Consider the following 16,221-nt stretch of genomic DNA (forward strand, 5'->3'; position numbering starts at 1 on the left):
AGAAAAATAAAAATTCAATTAGATGCTGCAACATCTGTTTGTCTGTGGTAATATATATACTTACAGTATCACTTTATATGATTAAAGTTACAAGTTACCACTATCAATAGTATAAGGTTTCATCCATTACATACACAACATCCTTCCCATCCCCGTTCAGCGAAAGTCAACTGGTCACTCAGTCTATGTACTAATCGACATTATTAGCATCTCGTTATAACGATCCGATAAGACAATCAGACAACCGCCAACGACCGGGGAAAGTATAGACGCGTGCTCGCTCATCATCAATCCCTTCAAATGCAAATCCATTTCTGGCTGAACGACGACGACGACGACGACGTTGAAAGTCAAATGTGTGACTGATAACACCGAATACGTTCGGGACGGTTTCCGCACTCCTCATGGTTCGATGGGTGAACTTGAATCTAAAAGTGATGGATCGCCCCAACCACGTGAACGATATGTAGCCTCACACTGCACTGGACAGACAGGCGAAGTCCTCAAACCGGCTCCATGTGCATGCACAAATATCAGTATTAGGTGTTTTATAGAACCCTCGAAATAATTGCTATTATCGGCAATTTTGGATGGACCGCTGGCGATGACCGACGGCTACGGACGATATAGAGGAGCATGTGATTTGGGCAGAAAAACCAGTTTCCAGCACCTTTTTGCCCGGCCTCCGTGTACGTAGCATACTAGCTTGACGTCAAACGACTGACGATGGTGACGGTGACTGTGCGTTCTACAGCGATCGCACAAGGCACATGCTTCAAACTGTGTTTGTTTAGAAATTGTTTGCATGTACGTAGCGTTCTATACAGAGAGATTCAGAGAGATATGGATGTCATTGACGACGACCAGCAACAAGTCCTTGAAATCACTCGTTCTAGACATGAACTGCATCGACTAGACTAGTCGTGTCTGACGAACTACGCGATCGTACGAGGGAAGGCCTTGGATTAGACTTCACCCGGTAGCGCCATTCGTATGATAATCAGAACCATTGGCAGAACCGTTAGATCGTTAGGGGTGGTTGGAATTTATTTATTTATTGTCGTCAATCAAACGTAGACCAATTTCAATACATTTCATGCTTAATATCTATTTATACATATTTTATATTTATAATTGTTATTAGCTCAGTTTTTTATCATTAAAGGCCACATCTTTCTGCTATTTTATTTAGCTTCTACGATTTCGAATGTTTTGAAAATGTTTCTTCAACTGCGTTCTAGTCATATGTATTTAGGTCAATCATTTCACAATGCCGATTATAAGTGTACATCATTTGATTTAACGGTCCATATTTTGCATAATCAGCATGATGACGTTCCGCTGTAAACAAATTTCTCTCACGTAGATGCCGGCTGGGAGCATAAAAATTCAATTTGGACAATAATTCAGGTGAGTCAATACGCTGTGAGACAATATCAGTAACAAACGAAACCATAGCGTAATCACGTCGTTCTTTCAATGTCTGAATGTTGATCAACAAACAACGTGCTTCGTATGAAGGCAGAGGGAATACTGTCCATCCTAACTTACGTAGTGCGTACAATAGAAACTGCTTCTGAATTGACTTTATGCGTTCTTCATGTTTTTTCATGTAAGGAGACCAAACAACGCTGCAATACTCTAATATTGATCTCACATACGCAATGTATAATGTTTTTATAGTGTATGGATCCTGAAAGTTATAACCAAAACGTTTTATAAACGATAACATATTATATGCTCTATGGATAATTGTATTATAATGTTCTACAAACGTTAATTTTGTGTCTAAAATTATACCCAAATCTCTTATTTTTTCACATTTTTCAACAATTTGATTGCCTAGCTTTATTAAGACATCTGATGGATATCGTTTTCTACTGTACGTTATATGATTGCACTTTTTTACATTTAATTCCAATAAACTTTTAGAGCACCATTCATGGAAAATTTGAATTTCATTCTTAAGTACATCGGCGTCATGTTTATTTCTAATTTCTAGGAACAGCTTCATGTCATCAGCATATATAAGAACATTTAGTTTTTTTTAGTATAAAAGAGATATCGTTAACGTATAAAATAAAAAGAAGAGGCCCCAAATGTGAACCTTGGGGAATATTCAGACACATTCAGAGATATTAAAACACACACTTATTTTTATTACAATTTGTACTGTTCCAATAGTTACATTATTTTTTTTTTTGATTTTTAAATAAACTCGGAAGTAGCGGCAGAAGCTATTTCTGCTTACTGCAGGTAGGGTAAGAAATCAAACTTTGAACTAGTCAAATTGTAATCTTAATTTGAACCATTTCGAAATTCATTAAAACGACGTACTTTTTAGGCAAATATTGTCCCGAAAAAGATGTTAAACAGCTTTCCGTAATATAACCTGATAACATAGACTTTAAGGTGAAACGGGACGCCGTGTTATTTTTCCTATCTTGCCTCTCTTTCTAACAATTTGCCTCGCGATTTTGAAGATGGTAATCTCGAGTTCTATCGCACTGAAGATGCTGAAAAACAATCAGCATATGCACTGCAAGTGAGCATACACAGTGATAGGTTTTTGTTGCAAAATATGAAGTAGAATCTGAGATTACCATCTTAGTAGCAACAGAGCAATGGCGGATATTTGTCCGACCGTCCCGTCCGCGCTTAAAATCATTGAAAAAGGCGTTTTTGTCATGGAAACCAGGCAAATGAAAAATCACTGTGATTTCACCCATTTCCCCCCAGAGAAAGCACATTTTCGGTGCACTCGTACAGCTCATGCATTGTATCACACGCAATATGTGAACACGTCAAATGAAAGCTTATTTATCGTAGAATCTACAAACCGAATAATATTACGCATTATTTGTCATACAATTATCAAATTTAAGTAATTCTTACTTGGAGAATGTTATCTTAAGCTGAACCATTTGTAATCTAAATTTGAACTAGTAAACGGGGGCGAGCTTCCCGTGTTGGCCTGCAGACTGCGCTAGTGGTTGTTTTGTTTACTCTTGGGGGATGAAAAATTCCAAATTTAGTTTCCAAGTTTCTGAAGAGTTTAGAACATTCTTAGTTGAAATTCCTAATTGCCTAATGAAAAATAGTTATGAGAATTAGCAGATTCATGTGTTTTTCTATTGTTCAGCACGAAATTGGCTGTTGTGGGAGATGCTCGAGCTGCTGCCGCCAGTAGTTCAAATTAAGATTAAAATTGGTTCAAATTATGATTACGATGCACAGTGGAGCACTTAGTACATCGAAACTGATCAAAATTATTTTGACGTACTTTCGCAACCCAAATACAACCCAAATTAGTAATGAAACGTATTTCACAGTTTTCAATTATTTCTATAACAATAAATTCACCTAGCAGTGAGAAACAACCAATCTAACTGACTTCAAAAAGATTTTTTTATATAAAAATACCACCATACCATAGAAAATTTATATAGTGTGTCTCCGAACATCGTGATCAAGATTTTTCGTAACTAAAATTTTTCAAAAAAATCACAGCTTTAGAACCAGTTGACGGATTTTAAACTTTTTTTTTTTGCTTGAAACCTGTTGAATTCTAGTTTTCAGCAAAAATACGTTCAGAGCGCCAAATAGTGGTTTTGGGCAAATAATATCATATAATAGAATAATTATCACGATTTTTTCAAAGTGTTGCAACTTTTGAAATCGGAAACATCCGGAAGGTTTTTTTTCTGCATTTGAAAGAGGAACAATAGTTTTATCATACACCAAAAGCAGATTTCCCGGAAACAGCCGGAAAATCAATTTATTTCATTTTGAATGTACGGTTAAGGATTCCATCATATATTTATTTTTCAATATTTTCATATATTGTATGTAAACTTAACGTTAATTTATTTGGGTTTCAAATTAACAGAATAACAACATTAACCTTCTTTAACATACTGCATCGTTGAATTGATTAACTATCAATTTTATTCACTTTGTACGGTCAAAACTCGCAAGCGCTGTGAGTTATATCAAAGAAAACGGCCAACATTCAGCTTCACTAAACCTCTTCTGATAAGCGTAAACAAAACATTTGGACACTGCTTAGTTGTCAAACGATTACACAATAACTACACTTGGCAAAAACACAACGGAAACCCCAATTACTTTATTTTGAGTTTTTCCACTTATGATCAGGTTTTGATATGATTTACTCCAATGTGCGATGGTTCAAATTAAGATTAAAATCATTTTTGATGTATAATCGAATATTTAAATGAAATTTGGTGCAAATACAAACTTTTTATCATTTAACAGAAAGCTTATACCCGTGGCTTTCATGTACATAAGATTTTGCTGTAGTAAATTATTTCCATGTGGGAGAAAAAATCACTTAAAATTTGCACTGCTTCTGAAAGCCGCAATTTGGTTCAAATTTTGATTACCTACCCTACCTAAGCAATTATGTGTGTAGGTACAATTTTCACGAAATTCGGTCTGTTGGCTGCTTTGCGGATGCTGCGACACTATTGCCAATTTGATAGGGCTTGCTTCGAATCTCGTGGTCTTTCGCTGAATCTATGTAAGTTTCTAAACTTTGTAGAGCAACTACATCATTGTAAATTATGAGTCGCTAAGGAAAGCGTCCAACATAGCTTTGGTCCTCACAATCGTTACCAAAACCGAAAATGGAAGATTTCGAACTGATTCAACGGCAACGACTTTTAGCGCGAAACAACGGACAAGAATTGGAACTTGGAGTGTATTAACCCTAGCCCAGCAAGATAAACTGGCCTACGGGGCATCCCGTACGAAGCTTGATATCATAGGACTGAGCGAAGTCCGTTGGCCGAACTTTGGAGAACACAGATTGGCGTCGGACCAAATTCTGCTAGGGTTTCGAACTACTTGGGCACCCTCGTCTATTTCCGGCACCTCACAGCAAAACAAATCAAAATATCACTTGCCGCATATTTTCTAAACGCCCTTCCGTAGGTAATCATTAGTATGGGACAAACATCAAATTCTCGCTCCAGTCGACTTTTTCGATTCCATTTAGGTCCCATATGAACTGTGCAAAATTTCAGCGCAATCGGTGAAACTATAATTTAGCGCAAGCGGTTCAAAGTTTTCATAGGATTTGCTATGGGAAAAGTTACACTTTCAGATAAAAAATCCCAGAGGTCGCCCTTTGTCCCCTTAATTCAAATCGATTAATGCTCCTTGTAGAAATAACATTTTTGAAACTTTCCTTTGAAGACCGCAAAACGATTGGACGCTTGTGGAAAAAGTTATTGATTTATTACCGATTAGTGATCCAACGAACGGCTTTTTGATTTGTTTTATTAGCAGCACTGTAGCTGCTGCCTTGGCTGCTGCTGTTTCTGGGGGTGGTGATGCCTCCCGCCACCCCATGCAACACCGGCAGCAGCAGTGCTGCTGATAAAACAAAGCAAAAAGCCGTTCGTTGGATCACTAATCGGTAATAAATCAATAACTTTTTCCACAAGCGTCCAATCGTTTTGTGGTCTTCAAAGGAAAGTTTCAAAAATGTTATTTCTACAAGGAGCATTGATCGATTTGAATTAAGGAGACAAAGGGCGACCTTTGGGATTTTTTGTTTGAAAGTGTAACTTTTCCCATAGTAAATCCTATGAAAACTTTGAACCGCTTGCGCTAAATTATAGTTTCACCGATTGCGCTGAAATTTTGCACACTTCATATGGGACCTAAATGGGATCTAAAAAGTCGACTGGAGCGAGGATTTATTTTTTCCATACTAGCGTGTCCCATACTAGTAATCATCTCCCACAACCTTTTCGCAACGGAATCCACAGTCAATGAGCTACACTTTCACTCTGAAGCCGCACAAGTGCTCAAAACAAATATTACTCGCAGACGGGTGCACTTCGGCAGCACAAAGATGGGTGCCGAAGTGATTTCCCATTTGAGTTTGCTGGAAGTTCGGCACTGGTGCCGAGAATTGGTGCTGGACGGGGTGCAGTAAACTCGTTCAAAATCAACTTTCCGGTAGAAAATCTTCACTACAATCACTGTTAACAACAAGTTCAATCAATAAGGTATCTGATTCAGACGGAAGAAGTGGTTGGAAACAGTCGTTTCGTTGTGAATTTAGGTTATAAATAATTTTGTTTACATGTTGTGCCGAGAATATGGCATAAAACCCTATACTCTTGTATTCGAGGTGAACACGCTCCTCGCCACCATGGATTTGGTTTCTTGGTCAGCGCTCACGCGCACGCTGCGCTCATGAAGTGGGAACCTAATAACGAGAGGATAATTGCAGTCAGATTCAGAACACGGGTTCGAAACTTCACTATGAACCAATGATAAGCGCCAACCGATGCTGCCGAATCGCAAGACAAAGAGAACTTTTATCAACGCGAAGGTTGGTTGAGCACGTCATGGCGCAAGAACGGTGAGCTGTTTGCAGAGTTTTGTGGCAACAATGCCATGGTATTTGGGGGATCGCTTTTTTCCCATCGACCACTCGACCAGTGCACAAAGTGACATGGGTTTGCCGTGATGGCGTCGACCACATCTGCATCAGCCGACCATCATCTCCTAGTCGGCGATATCCGGCTGCGTATTGCGAAGATCCATCGACAGGAGGAGAAAATCGGGCGCCGGTTCAACACACGCCGACTGGAAAACGCTGCGGTGAAAAGGGCCATCGTCGAGGAGCTGGAGCACCGTGCTGCGAATATTCCGAAAGGTGGAAACTCAATGGAGCGCCATAAAGAGCGCCTTCATCGCCACCGGCGAGAGCAATTTGGGCGAGCTACGCATCCAGAGAAAGCAGTGGATCACAGATGACACCTGGAGGAAGATAGAGGAGCGAATGAACGTCAACGCCACGATAGAGCGAGCGAAAACTCGAGGAGCCAAAGCCGTAACATTTCAGCGCTATTCGGCTCTCGAAGGAAGTGAAGCACTCATGTAGGCGGGACAAAAGAGCAAGGGCGGACTCCCTAGCCGACGAAGGCGAGAAAGCCACAAATAATGGCGACATTCGTCTCCCTTACGATGCTTCACGTCGCCTTAGTGAGGCTAAGATGAATGCTACGATGTCCGTGAAAGACACATCTGGACAGCTATCGACCGACCCGGCTGATCAGCTGAAACGCTTGTTCGAGAACTTTGGAATCCTTTTCAAGTGTCGGACACGCCACCAACACCTCAGCATGATTTGCCAAGGGTTCGACGCATCACCCGTGTCAACACCGAAGCTCCATTATTGCAGGAAATAGAAACAGCCATCCGTAGCATAAAAAAGGTGACCTGACTGTATGCGATAATTGGCGGGGTATCATGTTGCTGTGCATCGTTCTAAAAGTCCTTTGCAAAGTGATATTTAACCGGATACAGGAGAAGATTGACGCAACTCTCCGGCGGCAGCAAGCAGGATTCCGTGTCCATATTGTCACAACTTTGCCTTTGTGAGAAATGTATGGAAAAACAATCAGATTAGTCGACACATCAAAATCCGAATTAAATACCCAATCGAACGTGAAATCTGTGCCAGTGAAACTTGGTGTGTATCAGCGATCAGCGGAGAACACTCAACGGCTGCAGGTCTTCATCAATTCGCGACTGGTGGCCTCACAATTGGATCTCCAACGATAGCGACAGAAATTTGAGAGCGCAAGTGGAGGTGGGTCGGCCACACTCTACGCAGGGGCGGGAACGAAATCTGCAAGTAAGCGTTAGATTGGAACCCAGTGGGGCATCGCAGCAGATGCTCATGGCGGTGCAGCCTCAACTAGGAAATAAAGGAAGTCGACAGAAGTTTGACCTGGCCACAGCTTATAGGCTAATCCAGATTACCCCCAATTGTAGAGGCGCTTGGTGAGATGAGGAGAAAATCGTTTGTTTACATAAAAAGGTCAATTTTTTGTCGTCAAATTTTACTCATTCTTGGCTCTAGAAGTTGCTATTTTCCATTTGCAATGGCTTCTATTATCATCATTCTTGATGCCCATGCCGACAGATACCGGATTGGCCAGCTAACAAAAAATCCGGAAGATCGCCCGCCGGAGGCATAGCAAGAGCTCCTCAAATTAATCACATAAATTGTTCGTAAGTACCTACCGGATCTAGGCGCATCTGAAAGAGAATTAAATTTTCTTTCTAAAAAGTGCTCGTTTGTTTCTCTACGATGCGGAATTCGATATGAAAAAGTGAAAAAAGTGCAGTTTGCCTATGCTGCGCCATGTTAAATTTTGGCGGAGCCCCGTTTTTCATAGGGTTCTCATTCCTGCCACCAGATGCGGAGGGATCGTTAGCTTCCGTTGGATTTACCTATAGCGATGGCTGGTAATCGCTCAATATGGAGATCTTTCAATTCGGGCCTTTGCACCACCATGGGTGCTCAGAACTGAAAATCAAGTAGGTAAGTGCCATAAAACAAGTGATCGCTTATGTAATATCGAATAAGAATTGGAATCCGTTACGTATAAATCAGTTATTTCATGCTTTGTGTAAGCAGCAAATATTCAGTCTATATGGAGCTTATATGACCTAGACTAATCTACAGTTATCAACGCAATGGCACCATACAATTGTCTGATAGACTGATAACTGCACCTAGCGACTGATGCATCGCTAGCTAGTACTCTCTTCAATCTCAAACACCGTAAACTCTGATAACAATACATCGCAACGGACATCTCTCAGGTTTACGAATTATCGCGAGCCTTCCGAAAATTCACATCTCACAAATCATCATCAGCTGTGTGTCTAGTCGTCCCAGCCCAGTCTACGACTCGACAGACTGGTTTTATTGTTGCCCAGCAACAGTGTCACCAATAAAGACAATACGGATTCGATTGACGGCGATTTTTCGCGTAAACAAATATTCGCTAATTGACCCAGCTCTAGGTTAACAAATCTAGCGACTTTTTGTTTGCTCAAGAGTGTACTTTGGAATATCTGTATCTCAATGCCACGGAATTGATAAGCCTGCTGCATTTCTCATGAATCATCACAAGTTGTCAGCAGTTGTTGAAATGTTACGTAACAGTTCATTGTGCGCACTAGCTGTGCACTACACAGCTAAAGGTCATCACCAATCGTTTAATGACCTAGAGAACTAACGCCTATACACACAGTTGCCGAGGTACCGATTGAAATAAACCGAAAGTGCGAGCGCGAAAAAACAGACACCACTTGCAACACCTGGAACAATAACAAAAGCAACTCACATTCTCAAAAAATATTTCACTGATTACAACAGGTGAGCGCAAGAGGCGACGGATATCATCTAAGCAACCATCGATCTGATCCACTTACAATGTATGCGACGAAGATGACGCGTTGCTCCGTTGCTTAGGCGATGTGATAAAATCGGCTTACTACGTTATACGACCTAACTAGCACATATAGTTCCGAAATATGGCCTACTGAGACACTACACTACTGGAAGCGAAAAAGCGCGACGATTGCGACCGTTCCGCGAAGCGGGTTGTGAATGACTACCGTCGTCGTCTTCGTCGCTTCGGAATGGATTTTGCTGGAGGCGCGCGAGCGCGTGTTGTTTTGAAATATTAAGTCGCCGACTGTGAGGCGCTAGGCGTATGGGTGCGACGCGACGCGCACTCGGCAACGTGCACACACCACATGCAACCAAGTGTACAGTGTATAGCTGTGTGTTTTGTTGGCAAATGCTGGAAGTGGTTTCACTTTTTTCGCACTCATCGTGGGTGCAACTTCTGGCGATTTTTGCAAGGCTATCGTTTCGATGAATAGAAATACACTAGAACTCCAATGGCGCTGTACTCACTTTTCCAATTTAATTATTTTAATAACTTCAGTGGTACTAATTGATTATTTTGAGGTATCCATCTTGTAGAGGATCTTTTGTTTTGAAAAACAAAATTTATTTGACACTTCTAGTACCGCTACTGACGCTGTAAGGACGTGGCATACTAGATGTTAGTCACACGAACAGCCGCGACATTGGACTTCTGTGGCTAGTTATTCTAATTTTCGATGTTACTCGATATGTAAGTCATTTGCGGGTGGTAAATAAAATCTAGGTTTTATTCTTACTTCTACTTTAATTAATTCTTATACAGTTAGGCTTGCTTGCAGAAACCTCGAACAGTGCATAAAATAAAAACATTTTGACCACTTGTCAACCAAAACACCCATAGGCGCAATGGGTTGATTACTCTGGCTAAACTTTGTATTCACTGCAGTGGATCGTTCCAAAATCTACCAATATGATGCAGTTGTTGACAAATGTGTGAGTGTAAGTACCATCATATGTTTGCACTCAAGTATCTCGTGATTCATATTCATTCGAAACCAAACACAGCTTCCAAACTTTACAATTTCAGGGGTTCCCAATGCACTCGTGGAAGCGATAATCGTGCGGGTGTTTAGGAAAGATCATGTTGGCGTTGAGGGTACCTATATGCGCTCGATTTCTTGTCGTTCCATTAAATTTTCGTAATAAAAATTTACTTAACTAGGATGAGGGAGCATTTGTGCAGGAGGATAGGGTCACCAATCCCGGGTTGCTTTTGCAAACCTGAGCGTCTGTGCTCCAGGAGAAGCGGGCTCACAACAGCGTCTGATCTCCCTTGTTAGGGGCGGCTGAAGAATGTCCGAGTGTCAGGGAAGCTCTAAGCTCGAGTGTGCACTATGGTCCTACGGAAAGTAGGAGGTTGGTGTTAGGGCCAGCTGTAAAACAATTGGGTTGTTTAGTGAAAAAAATATTCCTGTTTTCTATAGCCTTATCGAAAAAGCTCATTTTACTGAGTATAACGTGATTTTATTAGATTCCAATACCTTTGTTTTGATGGTAAAATTAACAAAAGAGTTTCAATTTTCGTGGATAGAATGACAGTTCAATCGATAAAAGGACAGTTTGACCCGATCAAAAAAATTTCCCCATACAAACTTAAAATTCATTTTAAAAATAGTTTAAAGACTCCAAAAATTATGAAATTTTGGATTGCGACTGATTTTTGGGCGGAGAATCCGATTATGAAATAATCCGGATACTCCTAAAGAACCCAATTGTATCGGAAAACCAGCAACAGAATAATACGAACCGAGACCATCGGTTAGGACCCCAGCAAACAAAAAACTCTTGCGATTGGAAACTCGGTTCGTGGAAGTTCCGATCTCTCAACTTCATTGGGAGCAGCCGCATACTCGCCGATATACTGAAGGACCGCGGGTTCGGAATCGTAGCGCTGCAGGAGGTGTGTTGGACAGGATCTATGGTGCGAACGTTTAGAGGTGATCATACCATCTACCAGAGTTGCGACAACACTCGTGAGCTGGTAACAGCTTTCATCGTGATGGGTTATATGCAGATGCGCGTGATCGGTTGGTGGTCAATCAACGAAAGAATGTACAAGTTGAGGATGAAGGGCCGATTCTTCAACTTCAGCATAATAAACGTACACAGCTCATACTCCGGAGCACTGATGATGACAAGGACGCATTTTACGCACAGCTCGAAAGCGAGTACGATCGCTGCCCAAGCCACGACGTCAAGATAATCATCGGAGATCTAAACGCTCAGGTAGGCCAGGAGGAAGAATGCAGACCGACGATTTGAAAGTTCAGCGCCCACCAGCAGGCGAACGAAAACGGCCTCGATTCATTGATTTCGGTGCCTCCAAAAATATGGCCATACGTAGCACCTTTTTCCAACTCAGCCTCCCTTATCGTTACACCTGGAGATCACCACAGCAGATGGAATCTTAACTCGACAACGTTCTGATTGACGGACGGCACTTCTCCGACATTATCGATGTCAGGACCTATCGTGGCACCAACATCGACTCCGACCACTATCTGGTGATGGTCAAACTGTGCCCAAAACTTTCCGTCATCAACAATGTACGGTATCGGCGACCGCCATGGTACAATCTAGAGCGACCAAAACAACTGGATGTCGCCTCAGCATTCGCGCAAAATCTCGGGTCCGCGTTGCCAGACGAGGTCGCCCTCGGCGCTCGATGAGGCCCTCCAAGAAGACTGCTGCAGTATGGTGAAAGCAGCCATCAACGACGCAGCCGGGAGCACCATCCAGTACGTGGAACGGAATCGACGGAACGAATGGTTCGACGAAGAGTGCAGAACGGTTTTGGAGGAGAAGAACGCAGCGAGGGCGGTAATGCTGCAGCAAGGGACCCGACAGAACGTGGAACGCTACAAACAGAAGTGGAAACAACAAACTCACCCTTTTCGGAAGAAGAAGCGCCACCTGGAAGAAGCGAAGTGCGGAGAAATGGAACTGCTGTGCCGTTCCCAAGAAACACGGATGTTCCACCAGAAGCTCAACGCATCCCGCAACGGATTCGTGTTGCAAGCCGAAATGTGCAGGGTTAAGGACGGAGGCCTCTTGGCGGATAGACGTGAGGTGATCGAAAGGTGGAAGTAGCACTTCTATCAGCACTTGAATGCCGTGGAGCACGTAGGCACGAGAGATCACGACAACGGGGAAAACGACGACGCCAGTGAAACCAACTCCCACGCTAAGAGAAGTTAAGGATGCCATTCATCAGCTCAAAACTATCAAAGCATCTGATAAGGATGGTATCGCAGCTGAACTCATCAAGATGGGCCCGGTGTGGCCACCTGTCTGCATCGGTTTATAGTCAGGATCTGAGAAACCGAACAGCTACCGGAGGAGTGGAAGGAAGGGGTAATCTTTCCCATTCACAAGAAAGGCAACCAATTGGAATGTGAGAACTTCAGAGCGATCACTATTGTGAATGCTGCCTACAAAGTGCTATCCCAGATCATCTTCCGTTGACTGTCACCTAAAACGAATCTGTTCGTGGGAAGAGCACGTGAATACCAGTTCCCAACGCATACCATGTTCAGCGACCTCAAAGCGGCAGTATCTACCGCTATCATGGACGAAAACGGCTTTCCTGGGAAGCTGACTAGACTGATTAAATCAACGAAGGACGGTGTGCAAAACTGCGTAAGGGTTTCGGCTGAACCATCCACTTCGTTCGCATCTCGCGGGATGCGCGGCACAAGAGGCATACGCAGGATTGCCAGGATGGCCTCTATGGTCAAATGGCAGCGCGCGTGGGACAGTTCCACCAAAGGAAGATGGACCCATAGGTTGATACCGAGGGTAGATAGTTGGATTAATAGTCGCCATGGGGAAGTTACATTCCACCTGACACAGGTCCTTACAGCTCATGGTTGCTTCCGACAGTATCTACACCGTTTCGGGCATGCGGATTCTCCCGAATGCCCAGTGTGCAATGGTTTAGAGGAAACGGCGGAACACGTTTTGTTCGTGTGCCCGCGTTTTCGCACAATGCGTGACCGCATGCTTGCCACATGCGGAGAGGACACAAACCCGGACAACTTGGTCCAGAGGATGTGTAGGGATGAGTTTGGCTGGAACGCCGTTTCAACGGCTATCACCCATATCGTCTGGGAGCTACAGAGGAGGTGGCGCGTGGACTCGGAGAATGACTAGTTCAGATGCGGTACAAGAGGTGGTCCAGGGGTTCGGAGTCGGCTTCGTAGGTCATACCGGTGCCCTGCGGTCGAGATCGATCCTTACAGCGATTAAGTGGCCGCGGAGAGGAAGTCCCGGTAGCGGTGCTGTCGTGGCGTCGGTCTACTGGGTTGGATCCGAGCCCGCGGTGGGAAAGGGGTCCCCGGCAAGGGTCGGGGCAGGTGGAAACCCTGCTGTCAGCAACCTTCTGGTGCAGCTGATAGGGCCTGAAGGGTAGTGATACCCTTGCCTTCAGCAGGTCAGATCGGGTTGCACGTGGGCATCAGTTCTTGATGTCTGCAAAGCAGTTGGGCGCGGGCGGGGTTGACCCTGCCCGCCTTCCGAGGACAAAGGGAGTGGCGAGGACCACTCGGGAAACTGGCTAAGCGCCAGCATGTTACCGTGATGGACTCTCCAGAGCGAGTCATCGATGTTCGTTGCTGCTAGGCTACGCAGCTAACCTTGAGGGTGCGATGTGCACTAGCCCCTCTCTGAAGCAATACCTTCTTGGTGGTTCCGGAGAGACGTAGGGTTTGGCGACCATAGGAATGGTTTAGTGGGTACGAGAGAGTAGTCCTGGCTTTTACTTTTGTTGTAGAAGACGGCCTCAGACCTACACTACCCTAACCTTCTGTTAGGGTGTCTGTTGAGCAGATTATCCCCCTATGGTTTAGAAGGGCCCATATAGCCGAGGCGGTAAACGCACGGGTATTCAGCATGACCATGCTGAGGGTGACGGGTTCGATTCCCGGTCGGTCCAGGATCTTTTCGTAATGCAAATTTCCTTGACTTCCTTGGGCATAGAGTATCTTCGTGCCTGCCACACGATATACGCATGCAAAATGGTCATTGGCAGAGGAAGCTCTCAGTTAATAACTGTGGAAGTGCTCATAGAACACTAAGCTGAGAAGCAGGCTTTGTCCCAATAAGGACGTTACGCCAAGAAGAGAGAGAGAGAGAGAGAGGTTTAGAAGGAAAAAAAAAGAAAAAAAAATCTCGCCGGAGACTGCGACAAGGTGACGGATTCTCATGCTTACTCTTCAACATCGTTCTGGAAGGTGTGATGCCACGAGCCGGGCTCAACAGCCGGGGAACGATTTTTACAAAATCCGGTCAATTTGTGTGCTTTGCGGGCGACATGGACATTATTGCCAGAACATTTCGAACGGTGGTCGAGCTGTACACCCGCCTGAAACGCGAAGCAGCAAAGGTCGGACTGGTGGTGAATGCCTCAAAAACAAAGTACATGCTGGTAGGCGGAACCGAACACGACCGGATCCGTCTGGGTAGTAATGTTACGATAGACGGGGATACTTTTGAGGTGGTGAAGGAATTCGTCTACCTCGGATCCTTACTGAGGGCTGACAACAACGTTAGTCGTGAAATTCGGTGGCGCATCATCAGCGGAAGTCGGGCCCACTACGGGCTCCAGAAGAAACTGCGGTCGAGAAAGATTCACCCACGCACAAAGTGCACCATGTAAAAAACGCTAATAACACCGGTGGTCCTCTACGGACATGAGACATGTACCATGCTCGAGGAGGACCAGCAAGCACTCGGAGTTTTTGAGCTACTCGTGCTAACGACGATCTTCGGCGGTGTGCAGGAGAACGGTGTGTGGCGGAGAACGATGAACCACGAGCTCGCTGCACTTTACGGCGAACCCAGCATCTAGAAGGTGGCCAAAGCCGGAAGGATACGGTGGACAGGGCATGTTGCAAGAATGCCGAACAACAACCCTACAAAGCTGGTGTTTGCTACTGATCCGGATGGCCCAGGAAGGCGTAGAGCGCAGAGAACACGATGGGCGGACCAGGTAGAGCGTGACCTGGCGAGCATTGGGCGCGACCGAGGATGGACAGCGGTAGCCACACACCGAGTATTGTGGCGAACTATTGTTGATTATGTCTTGTCTTGTGGAAAATGTTATCTTCAGTGTAAATAACAACGCAACTTTCATATTTCAAACTTTCAATTCACATAGGTATACAACACTTCTGTCAATTGTCACCATTTCTGTGCATTAATTTTTCGTCGAATATGTAGGAACTCGAGTTCGTAGTGTTGTTGGCTGTAGGTTTTTCAAAAAATGTTCAGTCAGAGTGGACTAAGTCAACCTAGCAATCGATCGTTTTAAGGCTTAAATTTTCATTTTTTTGCGAATAATACAGAATGATACTTTTATGAATAGTAATTGAGATTTATGGGAAAAGTTCAAGAATATTTGTGCAAAAAATATAATTTTACAGAGTTGTAAACTTCAAAGTCTATGACTTAACGTCGACCTTATGTTAGTTGTCTAAAATAATAGTGTTTGAAGAGAACGGTTCTAGTTCGCGAAAGATTAACCGATTGAGCAAAAATTTGTACTAATTATGATGCACATAACTGCATAACAGCCACATTTGACAAAAGCAGGCATTGGAGAAAATGGAGCTCAAAGTTTGCAACTTACGCTAGTATGGAAAAGTATAGAAATATAAAAAATTGACAATAATTAAAAATTAATCCTTTTGCAACGAAATCTTCAACAGCTCTTTCTGTATGCAGTGCGAACAGTCTAGAAAAATATTAGATCAAAATAAGATTGATGGCCCGCTCAATCACGGGCCTCAAGTGTGTATTCCCAGTGTGACTGTTATGCGGTTAAATTAGTAAATATTTGATAATGAGACAAAACGACGTGGTATTTTTCACATTTTGTAGAACAAACTTGTAAAGTTTATTTGGATGGATGAAAGTACTGATGGTTT

The 16,221-nt window shown here is 43.5% G+C and overlaps 2 protein-coding genes across 3 annotated transcripts in view; both read right to left on the reverse strand.

Annotated features, from left to right (window-relative positions):
* Window positions 1–16,221, reverse strand: part of LOC134291783 (uncharacterized) — a 320,651-nt gene that overhangs the window by 253,688 nt on the left and 50,742 nt on the right. The window lies entirely within an intron of this gene.
* The window catches only part of LOC109402818 (putative tricarboxylate transport protein, mitochondrial), a 29,446-nt gene that overhangs the window by 11,929 nt on the left and 1,296 nt on the right, over window positions 1–16,221 (reverse strand). The window contains exon 1 of one of the 2 annotated variants that reach the window (XM_029880582.2): window positions 9,274–9,473. The exons of the other annotated variant lie outside the window; for it this stretch is intronic. The gene's annotated coding sequence lies outside the window, so the exon portion shown is untranslated. Of the gene's footprint in view, window positions 1–9,273; window positions 9,474–16,221 lie in introns of those variants that run through there. 2 annotated transcript variants of the gene reach the window in all.

This window comes from Aedes albopictus, chromosome 3, assembly GCF_035046485.1.
Source record: "Aedes albopictus strain Foshan chromosome 3, AalbF5, whole genome shotgun sequence".
Lineage (NCBI taxonomy): Eukaryota > Metazoa > Arthropoda > Insecta > Diptera > Culicidae > Aedes > Aedes albopictus.